The 13,397-nt window shown below is 39.6% G+C and overlaps 1 long non-coding RNA gene across 1 annotated transcript in view; it reads right to left on the reverse strand.

Moving 5' to 3' along the window:
• The window catches only part of LOC138405473 (uncharacterized), a 55,468-nt gene extending 42,345 nt beyond the window's left edge, over positions 1 to 13,123 (reverse strand). The window contains exon 1 of the long non-coding RNA XR_011239214.1: positions 11,642 to 13,123. This is a non-coding gene — a long non-coding RNA (uncharacterized lncRNA). The remainder of the gene's footprint in view (positions 1 to 11,641) is intronic.
• Positions 13,124 to 13,397: the final 274 nt, after the last annotated feature.

Raw genomic sequence — 13,397 nt, forward strand, 5'->3', positions numbered from 1 at the left:
ACTGAAAACCTGTCTGTGAGAACCAGATAAGTAGAAACCCTTTGTGAAAAAAAATAACTGTACAGAGTGCTCCTGGCTCCCGGCCCGCACACACAGCGCTGAGGGGCTGAGAATGGAAAAGTCAAGATACAAGCAGAGACACAGAATTAACAGCGAACTTTGAGAGACGGTTAGTATATTGTCTGACATATACAAAAAGCAGCAATTTGAATGTTAGAGAATCCAAAACTCTACTTGTCTTATATGAAATCCATTTAAATTAATATTACAAATTATCACTAAAATAAGTAAGAATTTAACTTTAATAATGGACCTAATGTACAAAAGAGCACAATGTTAAAATGATTGAAAAGCTCTTTCTGCAGCAGGTCTTCAGGGTTCAGTAAATCTGAGAGAAAGCTGCAACCAGGATTACCACAGGCCGAGAGAACAGCCCATTATAAACAGACATAATTAGCATTTCTTCAAGCAAATGAAATAAAAGCATTCATCACCCTAATGACAGCAACATAATGCAACCATCTGCATATAGAGCTCTCGTACTCATGCTCTGTAACTAAATGTAACTCCCCTCGGCTGCCGTGTTGGTAATTTTCATTAAGGTGTTTCAGAGTTCAAGATTTTTGCTGGAGGTGCGTGCATGACTGTTTTGTCGTCCCCCTTGTGGGCGGGAGTCCTGTGATCAAGCCTCGCTGTGGGTGGAACTCCGCAGCTACAGAAAGATTAGTGGGGACCGGCCCAGCGAGGAGATGAATCAGCACTGTGGTGTGAAGCCAATGAGACCGACTGCTGTTTGTTTGAGTGTGTGCTACAGTCATATAACGGCATCAAAGACAGGTTGAACACAGCGTGTCAGAGGACCCAGGGAGAGACTTGCACTTCTTCAAAGCAGCAGGCTAAGGGAAAGGTGATGCCATGAATGTATTAGATTTAACACAAAAACCTACAGCCTGATTTTTTATACATCTTAAACTGTTTTGTTGAGGTTTTAACATGTTACTCTACTTCATGTAACTAGTAACCAATGCAAAACGGCATAACCCAAGTTATATTCACTAAAGAGAAAACAAACAGACAAAGAAAGAAGAATGAAAGCCAGCGGAGCGCATACCGCTGCCAAGGCCGAACAGTCCTACACATGATTGTTCAGTTCTTATTGTGGAAATATAGAAGAAATAGTTTTTGCGTAATCCTGTTAACAATAAAACAAATGGCAGAATTTGTAGAATGAGTAGAGAGCATACCTCCAACAATAGTTCTCTTATAAAACCACATTTAAATTCTATAGATCTGGATTATTGAAAATGATTATTAAATATTATTGAAATGTCAAAAAAACGTGATCCGCGTACATGATCCACTCACTGATCCAGATCTGCACCAACATTTGATGTGTTCTTTCCATCCATAGCAGAGCTAACAAAACAAATTAACTAGAGGGTTGCTTGAAGAGTGCATATCAATTCGATTGTCCTATCTCGCCATGTTTAGAAGAGTAAAAAAAAAAATCTGGATCCACCCATTTTGTATGGACCCACTGCTCCACAATGTATTTAATTCTTTCTTTGGGTCACGCCCCACCCCTCCAAAAAGTTTCATGGAATTCGGTTGTGTAGTTTTTTGCGTAAACCTTCTCATTACAGAGGTAATAGAAATCGAATCAAGCTGAAGAAAAGGTCTCGTTGTTTACAGATTTAAATCCTTCTGATGAAGACTAATAATTCAAAAACAGTGAGGATCACACCGTTTATACCGAGGAGTAATCGGATTGTACGAGCGGAACAAAACCGTGCAGACTACAGGCACAGTGACACAGCCCAGGTGGGGATGGGAACTGTTGGCGTTTAACTAACAGCAGGGCGATTCCTCGCTGTGACTTTGTAATGACAGAATGAGTAACATGCCACAGGGAGCTGAATGTGTTATATGCACCAGAGGAAGACAGGTTTAACAAAACGTCTGCAGCAGGACTCAGGTGTAACTACGGCTGTGACTCAGGCGGTAGAGCAGGTTGTTAAATGTGCTGTTTAAGCGCAAACCATTTTCACTTGCATCAAAATGTTTATCCGATGCTGAGACAGTTGGCTTAATGAGCGCTGTGTGAATATTCCACCTTTATGTTCGTACAGGAATTGTTCTTGTAAAGAAATCGTTTCGGTTGCGATGATATTTTCTTAAGTGAAGGAACTATATACCACCACTGGCACTTGGCATTGAATGCAGTAGCAAAATGTCATTGTCATTCATTTAATATAATGTCCAAGTATTTTTCGGTCTAATAACAGATTCGAGCCACAAATGCTCCTCTCAGCCAAGATACAGTTTAAAATCTATTCAGACAACCCATCGGAAACCTGCGGTGAATTGACCACAATAACCATTCACATTGACTGAGATTACAAGTTTATGTCCCGATGGAGGAAGCAGGCTGCTTTGAAATAGGTGAAGGCCACAAACGCTTTGATTTTATGTAACATAAGATCAGGTAAAGTGTCTGCTTTGGAATTGGATGAGGTTGTGAAGTGCTACAAACTGCCATTTAATTGCAGGTGTGTAATTGCTGCTGGGGAGAAGGTCGGGCCAGACAGGATTTACAACACTTAAATCAATTGGCATTTTATGCACCTAATTAGGAATTTTGTTTGCTGGCATATTCCTGTGAGAGAAGCCGTAAAGCTCCACCACAGCATGTAGCTCAGCTCACAGTCTTTGATGTGAGAGCTTTTTTCAGCCCAGTCTCTTCATCAGCTCCCACCCTGCTGCGCCTCAACAAAGGGGAGCTGAACTGCCTGCTCGTATCGGATATATTATATTCTCATGAGCGTAATTAGATCTCAGATAAAAAATAAATAAAAGGGAAAAAAAGAGCAACAAATACTTTCTGGACACCAGAGAGCAGATTGTATCATCTTGTTTATTGGACCAGGAGACCTGGTTCTTGGAGCCTGAACCATCTCGGTGACAGTTACTGGTCCGCAAGTGAATTGGCGGTAGAGCGGTAACCACAAAAAGACTGAGACCAAAATCAGTCACTACTCACTATATAGTGAGTTTGCCATTTTGCAATGTTGTCAACCGATGGTCACAGCGAGCAATATAGACAATTGTAGGAATCGCTGGGATGAAGTAGCTTTCTCGTTTCGGCCGCAAGCCGCTGGGGTTGGTTGGATATTATTCATCTCTTCCTCACCTATGTCCTTAAAGTGTCTGCTATACCATCATGCATTGTGCTCAGGCTTGATGAAAGATAGATGGCTGACGGATAAAAGGAAAAAATTAGAACTGTGTGATGTGAAAACAGAAATCATGGCATGTCTAAATAAAAAGAAATCAATGTATGATGTGACTCAATAGAGGACAGAGACAAATGGAAAAGCCTTGATTGAAAAGAACTGAACGTCATAAAAGACACCAAATATTTGTGGGAACGTTTGTTCAGTATAATAGGGTTAACGATGTACTTACAGGCGTACAAAGACTTGAGTCATCCTGCAAGTGAAATACCAACATTTCTTAACAATTACATACTTACTGGTGCATAAAGAAAAAAATACCCACATACTGTCCACAAGTCTTTAGATTTTGTGAAGCTCACTGTGCAGCTCTCTACATGGAAACTCCCTATTCAGTGAATATAGGTGAATCATTTTGGACACACCAAGAAAAGATGAGGAAAAAGGGAAAACGGATAAATAACATATACCATCCAAGCCTCTTTATCTTCTAGAACCTCTTATAGACTCATCTTCCCTGAGAGCACCTCCTCTTCTAACTCCTTTAACACTCCAACATGGTTAACTCACCGTGCACTCCTTCACCTGAGCTCCTCACACTTTGTCTTATTGAACAGATTAAGAGTTTGGTGCTTACTCCAAGGTCTCCGACTGCACTGAAGCTCCAGTGCGACTCCTCAGCCGTCGGTTGCTTCGGATAAAAGCGTCTGCCAAATTTGTAAATGTAACCATGCTCTAATGATTAATCTCCAATTAGTCTGAGTGGCTGTTTATCCTCATAACTTTGCAGCATGAACCAGGATGGAGTTTCCCCATTAAGTGTTTTTAAGGATGAATCAGTTTCTGGCAGCAAGAGAGACGGAGTCAATAAATTCATTTAACCAGGTGACAGAGATCACTAGGATTCTTAAAAACAGACCTAAAACACATTAAGGTTTGAGGAGCTGTCCTTATTTACGACTATCCATTCATTGCACCTAATCTTAACCGTTCTCCCACCTGAACATCTATTTTTCACGCAATTTCCAACGTTTTGACCCATTTAATGTTCCTTTAGCCCACTTCCAAAACTTTTAATGTTTTAATCTCTTTATTCTTTTAACTTCTTAGTTAAAAGCCCTTAGTTAGGTTTTTGTTTTATATTCCTTTACCAATTCATGCCCAACAACCACAACTCACATCTTACCCCCTTAACCTTAACCAGGATCCCAGAAAGTAGGTTTTGCCTCATTATGACCAGGCTTTGGTCCCCATGAGGTCTACTGGTCCTGACAAGGTCAGTGTTTATGCTGGAAAAGGTCCTAATGAGGTAAAAATAATAATAATAATAAAACACACACACACACAAGCCCACACAGACCATTGCAAACTCAATACAATTTTAATTTAAAGATAAGAAAATAAGTGAAAGCATAACCAAAGAGCTTCGGGTCTCCAAACTTTTCTTATATCCCTCTAAATTAAAAGTCTCAGTGTGATTATAACTCTACGGTTTACTGCAAAAACTGTTGTTTCATAGCTTCATATTAAATTTTAAACAGGCGAGCAGATACCCAGGCAACCATTTTCCTCTGCAGCCCACATTATCTGAGTGAAACCGCAGTGATCAACATTCATTATCTTTATTTATCGTTAAGGGCCCTGCTTGTGCAAACCGACCACTGACGGGTTTTTAAGAAAAAGTTTGCTGCATGTCTCAGTCCTGAAATCTCACGTGATTTTCTTGCTTAATGCTTTCATTTAACACCGCACCAACCGCAAACTGACAGAATCTTCTATTAAACTTCTAAAATAGTTTTGCAACCATTACCATAGAAATATCAACAGCTACAATTCTCATTTGACTGCAGCTTTCTGGCTTTTTATGACCAGCTAGTAAATAAAGGTAGCCGGGAGATGAAAACACCATCAAAGGATAAGTAGTATAGAGAATGGATGGATTGAGGGAGGTTGGTGAAAACTGTCTGAATAAGAATGAGTCATGTACCAGAAGAAAACTAGAAACAATGACTAAGGGATACCTCAACCAAAGCTGACATACACTGACTGAGCAAATTCAACCAAACTGGAAGTGGAGATTTGAAGTTCATCTCGAAACGTCCCTTTTGTTTAAGGGAGATGAAAAAACCCTTTGAGCAGGTTCCTCAACCAAGCGTGTTTTTTACCTTAGATTCCAAGACATTTTCATGGTACGCTGACTCGAAAGAGGGAGAATGGAGCCTCTTTTATTTCCTCTCTCCAACCCTGAAGTCTGTTTCACTTCTATGTATACATTAGTGAGGAAAGTGGGTCTGATCTCCCGCCTGAACTGGATAATAGTGCAGATAATGGATTATGTATGGTTTAAACTGCCAGAATCAAGTTCAAGAGTAAAGCCAAACTGTCAGGAAAGAAGACTTCAAATATGAGGCCGGGGATTATGGGGAATATCCAGCTGGTTCAGTTACTTATTCTACAGTGTGAGTTTATTCCAAGAAATTAACAGGCTTTGTTTTCTGTACATGAAAACTGCTTAACCACACCAATTCTGAACAAGATCAACACTACGTTCGCACAGCAAGTCTTAATGCTCAGTTCAGCCATGTAGGTGTTCACATTATCTTGTAAAGTATCAGATTCCAATAAGAACTGGCCCTGATGTGACTCGCATGCACAGAAGAACAAGACGTCACACGCAGCACGTTGTGAACGGAGGTAAACAAGGAGACGAAGTCGGTAGGAAACATGGAGGCTACAGATGTTAACGTTTATGGTTTCATTTTTCTCTTGATGTTTTCCTACAGTTGTCATCACACGTGTAAGGAGTACAAATTATATATAGATTCAACATCTGATTAGAAAATGGCTGTCAAAGGAGGAGGTTGGAACAATAAAGCTTCTCAGCTGCTTTTACAATCTGCTTGTTTAAGATCACATAGAATCTGCCCAAGACACATGAGGTGTCAACACTGGTTTCTTTTCTTTGACCAGTGACCGCAGCCATTCTCAAGTTGTTAAATTGTGTGAATGTAACCAAATCGTACACTGGAAAACATTTTAACAATTATTTTTCAATAGTGATATTGTTGCTTTAAGAAGACAACGACACAGAAGCTGTTTTGTTGTGTCTGTGTGTCATTGCGTTGGTCCAGGGTCCGTTATCTGTGTTTTTCACAGATGAACACAGGGACAAACAGAGAAGGAGACAGGGGAGCATGAAATGAAACTTGTAATAGGTGTTGCGTTGCTTCCCGGATCGCAGAACAACTAAACCCTGGAGTAAACCAAGAAAGGTTTCGTCAAACAAATGTATTTCTGATCAGCCTATTCACCGAGGGTCATGTGCTCTTCACGCTTGATGCCATTTCTGGCAACGTAATTCAGCAAGTTTTCTATGATTTGTGGTGAGAGCGGCGAGGGAACGCTGCAGGTTATTCAACTCTGCTGGTGTGGAAACTCTTGTCTGGGGGTGTGAATTGATTTTGAAAGGAATGACAGATGTACACCTGTTTGCTTTCACATTGTTGGGTGTGTACTATTCCCACATGTGAGTATTTTAACCCCATGAAAGTGATCAAGTTACATTTTAAATAGCTGGCCAAATCAAGCAGAATGGTTTGTCCTTTAAGAGCTGAAATTCCTACTGAGTTGTTATTCATTCATAAAATATTAAACCAGACCATGATCCTTTTCATACCTCTACCAAACGCTGACGGTGCCTAAACACAACGATACAGAAAGATCTTCATACTAAAGTCACTGTGAGTGGATAATGTGCAAGTTCAGATGTTTTGTGATTTTATCTGTGATATTAGACTGCTGCAGTATTTTTCATTTTTGTTCTCAGCATCCCACAATGTGTTTTAAAAGTCAGGAAAGTGTTTGGCCTCATTTATTCGTGATGAATCACATCTTTTCAGGGTCTGTGTGGCGATTAGTGGAATAAAAAGATTTATCTGGTTTCCCAGAAATCTCACATCTGCTTTTCTCTTTGTGTTGCAAAGAGCTGTAAATTATGTAAATTATCTCACCAAGCCTTGACCGACCTCTATTTCCTTTTAGACATTGTAATATGAAATTACCATTACATAATAAACTGCATGAATTTGGATTCACCTGTAGCTTTTAAGCAGCAAGCAGGAGCAGAAAGTGTCTTATCCATCGCAGCTGTCAGAATAGCTACGAGCAAAACCTTTGAACTTTGGGGGAAAGCGAGAAATTATGAGCTAAGGATTATTCAACAAATCTGACGGAACAGATTCACTGACTGATCAAGTTCTCCAGCAGAACAACCTGTACCACTGTGAGCTGGGTAATCTCAGAAATCATCTGTTTATATGTCAACAAAACTCAAAATATCAACTTTATTTATTCACGATGAAAACCGCGCTGCTGAGAGTGAGTTTAATCAGAGGAAAACATGCACAGTAAAACCTGTTGGCTATGGTCTGGGAATAGTTTCCAGAGGGAAACCAAAGTGGAAATTCAGCTTTCCTTTAATATAAGCAGCAATGAAATCTACCCCGTCTCCTTGAAATGACTATGTCTGCATGTAATTTGCAACTGCAAATATGTTTTGCAGAAAATGTCATAGTGACTGAAACATTGTGACTTTCTGTGGTTACAGAGGATATGTTTGCTACAGTGTCAGGTGAACATTAATCAGTAAAATGTTTACTCCAGAAAAGGCCCTTTATATTTAAATACTTTATATTTACATTGAGGGGACCCTCTCTACGGAGGCCGCCATGTTTTTTACATTAGTCCAGACTGGACAAACTAAACACCTTTTGAGTTTTTATGAAAACTGAAGCTACCACAGGTTCCTTTTCATGTTTGGAAGGAGAGGGTGAGGTGAAGGGTGTTCAGCTGCAACATGCAATTTCAACACTCGATGTCACTAGATCCTACACACTGTACCTTTAAGTTTAAGTCACTATTGAAGAAAATCATGGATGTATTTAGTTTTAGGATTATAGGAAAATATTGTGGTCTGGTTTAATAAACACAAACCAACAGACTGTTCAAGCACAACTGTGAATGCAAACTCTGGTCTGATGCACTCTGGTGCCATTAATAAACCTTCATTGTTGTTATGGTTACAATAAAATCCTGCATACTTCTCTGTGGGGTTGTGTGACATAGATGCAGCTCGAGTCATGCTACAAAACAAAAGGATAAGATGGGGAAGTATTCATGTAGAAACAGAATCTGGAATAAATAAGATACAAATACGTAGTAATACTATATACAATATTAATCTGTTTTATGATATAAAGAATATCTTGCACATGTTACACACATTAAACCAGGGCAGAGCCATGTGCACACATTCTGCTTTCCTGCCCAATCAGACGTTATTAGTGTTTTTTCCATGCGCGCAATATTGTTAGAAATGATGGTTAAATCCACAATATAAATATTTATTTCCAGATTAAAGCCAATAAAGTGCAGTATTACCAATGCAGTATGAAGATAAGCTTTGACCTAAACCTTGCAGGTCTAATGAGAAGAAAAGTGCACAGAGCTGTGGATTTTGCTGCCACATTAACGGTGACAGAAGGCGCAGTATGTGCTCATCCAGGGACCGCGCATGGAGCGGTTGTTGTCACAGGAGCTGTTACTTATTGCTTGGGGAGAAAGAGGGAGGCGCACTGGCAGCGAACTCGCTGCTGCATTTGCGAGGACAAATTAGAAGAAAATCATTATGAACAACCTGGATGCACATTTGGGGCTCCAGTGGGGGCAGATGTGTTATTAGACTCTGTGCCCCCCCCCCCCTTGTAAACGATCAGGCTTTTCTAAGCAGCAATTAACTGTGACAGTTCTGTTGGGGCAGATGGGACATGAGAAAAAGCTTGTTTAATATGTTTATCTTTGTTGCAGTGCATGGGATGAACAGTCTTATTGTGTGTGATTATAAAAAATGTGTCCTGTTAAAAATTAGCCCATAGATCATCTACACAAACAGGTTATTATGGCCCATAGAACAGTCGTATTGTGTGGCGACCTATGGTCTCATTTGTCTTGTGTGTTTTAGGTAATAATTCAGAAACATGTATTAGTCTTTATACATACCAACACCACCCTCTCATTTAATTTAATAAATTTGAGCTAGTTTTTTTTCAGTTAGAAAACTGTTCACGGATTTAAAGGATGCACATGGATGTCTGAAGAGAAGTCTCTCTAGCAACAGTCTAAAATATGATTGAATCAAGTGTTAAAGTGGAGTTTAGATGTTGATTGTCAGCTTCAGTTCAATGTCTTCTCAACACAAATTGGAAAAAAGAAACACAGAGGAGGTGGGGGGAACATCTGAGAATGTAAAGCTTTGTGAGCTTTGCCATCAGTTGCTCTTGACCCAAGGCTGATGTTGGAATCAGATGCAGTGTGTAGCACACACGGCCAAGTGTAGGAGGGAAGTCGGGAACAATGCACCATGCAGCTCTGTGCAGGGAGTGGGATGCACTGATGTAGCACAGAGCTGTAGGTGTGAACACCGTGTTTGTGACAAAATTTATATTTAGAGGGAGCCTGCAATGAACCTACTGCACTCGCATATGCAACACAGGACAACCAGATACAAATTCGTTTCTAAACAAAGACATGAACATGTATTATAGTTCGCTGCTGAGATATTTCAATTATGGGGACTTGAAAACAAACAAGCAGAAGTAAAACTTTTAAAATTTTCTTCACCTAGTCCCTCCACCTCCAGGTGCTGGTGCAAGATATCAAGATTCACTGACACTCATCTGCTGTGCACATAGGTAGGATACAGAATGATGAGGAAAAATGATGAAGGAAAGAGCTTCAAGGGCAAAAAAGAAACTTCACCAAAAAAGAGGAGCAGAAGATAAAAAGGGGTAAACAGCAGCAAGTATGACAAACCATAAGTCATAATCTTTGTTTTCTTACGTTTTCTATCCTCTTTAGTGCTTTAGTTGAATGATCCTCTTCAAACAAACCTCCAAATGGGGAGGGCTGAATCTACCACATGTTGAAAAAGCATTTGCAGCTTTATATTAAGACTCATTGTTATCACAATATTGTCAGTGTGACTCACAAGTCCTTCAGAATTATGACACCTACAAATAAGTGGTTTTTAGTTTCCCTCCACTTCACAAGATGAATTTACAAGCAGCTCTTCATCACAGCTCTGGGAAAACAAAAGATTCTCTTTCTGATAAAAAAAACTAAAGTATGACAACAACTACAAAACAGCTTCTCACAGTTTTTGGAAAATTAGCAACCGTCAATCAGCCACATTAAGCAGCCTCAGCGTCCAGGACTAATTTAATGGTTGCAACTGTTTCCTCTCTGTGACGCATCACAGGTCAGTAAACATCCTCCACAGCTGTCACAGGGATGAATAGACGCCAGTAATGAGAACGTAAACACTCATGGATCAGCAGGCGCTAATGGCCGTAGCTTTATTTCACTGATTGTTTCGGCAGACTGCGCACAGCATTAATTGGCGCATGTTTTTTTACATTCTAAGTAACTTGCGTGTAGGTGGATGTGACAAAGTTTTCAGTATACTTTATCTGTGTCACCCAACAAGCATCTTCATAGTTTTTTTTATAGCTAGAAGTCTAATTTACTTTAACAATACGGAGAACACACATATTCAATGTTATGCACACGAAATCTGAGTATAGAACTTGCATGTATGATGTAATTGTGCAGAATGTACAGACTTGTTGAACTTAATGACGACATAAGATTGTGAGCTGTCACCAAATCACCTGGAACCCCCCCGTGCTGGCTGGCGGCTGTATCGGTAATAAACCCAGCCACAACCATGTAAGTGGATGGGACATGAACCAAACTAAAAAGTCAAGTAAATGTCAAATAAACTTTCAACCCCTGAGCAGACTGACACACCGAATGACATCAAAAGTGCAAGATGCAAGAGTGAGCCACATTAAATGACAAAACACGCAGTATGGTTATTTATGAGGATATAAGTCACAGTAAACCCAGTATATATTACAATCCTCCAGGGGAGAGGTAAAGGTTAATATTACTCAGGAAGCCTCTCTCCGCCATATGCTACTAATTTACAAGATTTTTTGAGAAAAGCATGATGCCCCCTGGTTTAAGTTAATGAATTTACCTGTTAATGTGAATACTGAACATAAAGACAATATGTTCACGGATGTATTTCATGTACTTTGCCAAAAAGGTCCACACTTACAACTGAAGCATACTTAAACATTTCAAAAGGTTGTTTTTAAGACATTTATAGCACTTGTCTTTAGATATTTGAAGCAAAGACATGGCACTTTTACTTCAAACACATTGAACTGACTGAAAATGAAAATGTTGCCTAAACTTCAGCATAGAATCAACATCAGAATCTCCCCAAATGTAGATGCCAAACAAGGACAGGCAACTGCCAAACAACTGTGTTGATTTTGACTTACGAGTAGGTGAACGCAGGTCGGTTGTAGAAACTGTAGAATCAGTAGAATCCAAAAACTTGAGAAACAATGAAAACTCCCAAACTAACTGACGAGACGAGCTGAACAGAGGGAAACACAGAGAGCACAGGTGAGAAGAAAATGGAGGCCGGCAAAGTGGAGGGAAACCACATAAGGACAGGAAGTGAAGTCAGAAACACACACACAAGGAGGGAGGTTTCAAAATAAAACAATGAACTCAAAGTGCAAAGATATAAATCCAAACAAGTAAAACAACACAAGGAGTCCACTAAAAGTTCCAAACACATTTAAAAGTGCAAATACAAATATAAAGGGTTTCAAAAGTTTGACACAAGTCTTGCACTTGGAGTCAGTACAAGAATATAGCACTTTATTCCTCAGGGGGGAAAAACAGTTACCAGTGAGTATAATCCAGTCAATTGTGTTCCTCTCAAAACATAATCAACACAATAACTTATCTTAATTTATGAAGATTTTCAGATGGGATTAGCAGAGCGCTGTAAAAATAGGATCTGCTGAAACAATAGGATCTGCTGAAAAAAGAGGATGTCTGAGGTTTGTTCCTCTGCTGGACTCGACATGTCACAGCTGGTTTAACTTGACTATTAAATGTATTTCATGAATAAGAAATGCCACAGAAATCAACACTGTTATCAATCGATCCACCGTAAAGTCCATTATACTCTGACTATAGTCCAGTCTCACACACACAGACAAAGGTCCTGTGAGGCTCCTCAATCCTTCTCATCCTTCTCAACACTCTGGTGAATAACACACTCCCCCGGGGGGGATGTTTCAGTCTTGAGCTCCATCACAGTCAGCTGGAGACAGAACAAACTAAAATCAGACAGCAAAACTCACAGGCACCGTGGGACATTTATCCTCCTACGTAGAGTGGAGGGAGAAGTCGAACTTTTCTCCACTTATCTTGAAAAACAGCATTTCTGTGTGTCTATATGGATACTTACTACACTTTACAATACTGCAGGCTCACATTTCAAAACATAGGGCAAGGTGGTGAGTAGCCCTTGTTTCAGGATCTTGCGCACTAGGTTGATGACAAGTTGCCTACCTCCAGCAGATATATGCAAACACCAGCGGATGTTAGGGACATATCAGCAGTTGTGATGTTTTCGGCCTTTTAATCACAAGACCTCCTCTGCAAAGGCTGATTCTGTTACCTGGACTTTCCTTTACGACTGATAAGAAAAAGGGATTTGGCCGACCAACATATTTTGGTGGTATCTGAGGCATTTACGGAGCTGCTGTCGGGTTCAGAACATATGCAAATATGCAGACCAGTGATTTGGATTTGAAGTCAAAGAATGCTATTTACCACTGATGCAATTAAATGACTTGTGTCCAGTTAGAGAAATAGGGAGTTTCTGAGTACTGAGCTTATCCAAAGAGGATTTGAGTTATTATTTTCTGTCCTTTACCAATTAACTGCTCTTCCTGAAGATTAGAGGATAAATATTTGAAGTATTTTAGATGACTCTGAAAAGCTTCTTCAATTTCCTAGTCACATCAAAAAGATACTTTGATGATTAGATAGTCAATTAAATCAGAAACTAGAAATATGGACTTTTTAATGAACCCAATTAAAAATCAAATACCATCACAGTTTCATATCGCATATTTTACTCAGCAGAGCAATTAACACTGCACGATATTATTATTAATTAACCTAATTTGATTATTGTAATTAACAAAATACATGCTGAGAGAAATAAACAGT

The sequence above is a fragment of the Paralichthys olivaceus genome, chromosome 18 (genome assembly GCF_024713975.1).
Source record: "Paralichthys olivaceus isolate ysfri-2021 chromosome 18, ASM2471397v2, whole genome shotgun sequence".
NCBI classification, from domain to species: Eukaryota; Metazoa; Chordata; class Actinopteri; order Pleuronectiformes; family Paralichthyidae; genus Paralichthys; species Paralichthys olivaceus.